General features: G+C 38.5%; 1 non-coding gene across 1 annotated transcript; it reads right to left on the bottom strand.

The window, feature by feature from the left end:
- Positions 1-256: 256 nt before the first annotated feature.
- LOC121228642 (small nucleolar RNA R71) lies at positions 257-363 on the bottom strand. The gene has a single exon (XR_005926218.1). It is a non-coding gene; the product is annotated as a small nucleolar RNA R71 (small nucleolar RNA).
- Between the last annotated feature and the right edge of the window lie 1,583 nt (positions 364-1,946).

Genomic DNA, 1,946 nt, shown 5'->3' with positions numbered 1-1,946 from the left:
GATACAGCAATTTGTTCAGTTTGATGGTTTGCAGGATGAAGATCCCAACGCTCATTTAGCAAACTTTATGGAACTATGCGATACACTTAAAATTAATGGTGTTTCTGATGATGCCATTCATCTTCGATTATTCCCTTTTTTGTTGAGGAACAAAGCTAAACAGTGGTTGAACTCATTACCACAAGGGTCAATTACTACTTGGGAACAAATGACCAAAAAAATTTTACTAAAATATTTTCCGCCGGCTAAAACGGCTAAATTACGTAATGATATCTCTTCATTTGTGCAAATGGACTTAGAAACTCTTTACGATGCATAGGAAAGATACAAGGACTTACTGAGAAGGTGCCCTCATCATGGGTTACCGCTTTGGCTTCAGGTTCAAACATTCCATAATGGCTTGAATCCTTCGACTCGACAAATGGTTGACGCAGCTACTTGTTGAACCATTAATAATAAAACACCTGAAGATGCTCATGAGTTTATAGAGGAGATCTCACTGAATAACTATCAATGGCAAGTCATGAGGACTAAGCCAACTAAAACAGCAGGTGATTACTATGCTGTCAAACCACGTAGAACTTCTAAATAAAAAGATTGATGGTTTTCATAGTTCTTCACAGGTTCACCCAGTAATGCAGTGCGAAGCAAATGGAGGTGGAATAAGCCATTTGGGATACCAACCTTATGGCCACAACATGGATAACGAGCAGTTAAATTACATGGGTAATAATCCTCGATCTCAAAACAATCCATATAGTAACACTTACAATGCAGGTTGGAGGAACCACCCAAATTTCTCGTGGGGTGGTCAAGAAATCAAAGACCACAACATCCTCCAGGTTTTCAACAGCCACCCTATCAACAGGAAAAGAAACCGAACCTTAAAGATATGCTCACAAAGTTTATCTAGGTGTCAGAAACCCATTTTCAAAACACCGAAACAGCACTTAAAAATCAACAAGCGTCAATCCAAGGGCTCGAAACTCAGATAGGCCAGCTTTCTAAACTAACCTCCAAATGACCACAAGGTAGCTTGCCAAGTAATACTGAAGCCAACCCAAGGGAACAGCTCAACGCAATTAATATTCAAGATGACGAAGGAATCGTTGAGCCTAAGCCTGAACCGAGGCAAGAAACTATGGTAAGCAAAGGTCAAGGTGAGGTAGGTCATAATAAAAACAAATCAGTGAATGTCAAATATAAACCTCGTGTGTCATACCCCAACGCGACAAGGAAAGACCGCTCAGATGAACAATTTGGTAAATTCCTTAAACTCTTAAAAAAATTACATATTAACTCACTATTTATTGAAGCCCTATCCCTGATGCCAAACACAATAAAATTTTTAAAAGAGCTTTTAGCAAATAAGCGGAAGTTGGACGAGGCGTCGCATGTGGAGCTAAACGCAGTTTGCTTAGCTATTCTCCAAAATAAACTACCAAACAAACTAAAAGATCCAGGGAGTTTTACGATTCCTCGCTTAATTGGTAGTTTAGATGTTAATAATGCATTAGCTAATTTAGGGGCTAGTATTAACGTCATACTCTACAAAATGTTCAAACAATTAGGTCTCGGGAAACCCAAACAGACTAGGATGAACATTCAATTAGCTGACAAAACTATAAGATTTCCTAGGGGCATTATTGAAGATGTGCTAGTTAAAATCGATAAATTTATATTTCCCGTTGACTTTATTGTTTTAGACATAGAGGAAGATAGCAACACTCCTTTGATCTTAGGAAGGCCCTTTTTAGCAACTGCTAAAATGATTATTGATGTTGGTACAGGTGAACTCACACTCCGTGTGGGAGACGAAACAATCACTCTTCAAGCTCGCAATTCTAGCAATACATCGGAAATTTAAGGTGATCGTTTAACCCATTCTACTAAAACTAACAATATGGTATAACCTACTTTGCAGGAAATGAGTCTGAAGGAAGCAC

This window comes from Gossypium hirsutum, chromosome A04 (assembly GCF_007990345.1).
Source record: "Gossypium hirsutum isolate 1008001.06 chromosome A04, Gossypium_hirsutum_v2.1, whole genome shotgun sequence".
NCBI classification, from domain to species: domain Eukaryota; kingdom Viridiplantae; phylum Streptophyta; class Magnoliopsida; order Malvales; family Malvaceae; genus Gossypium; species Gossypium hirsutum.
The sequence above is the reverse complement of the archived record's forward strand: the minus strand, read 5'-3'. Positions and strand labels throughout refer to the sequence as shown.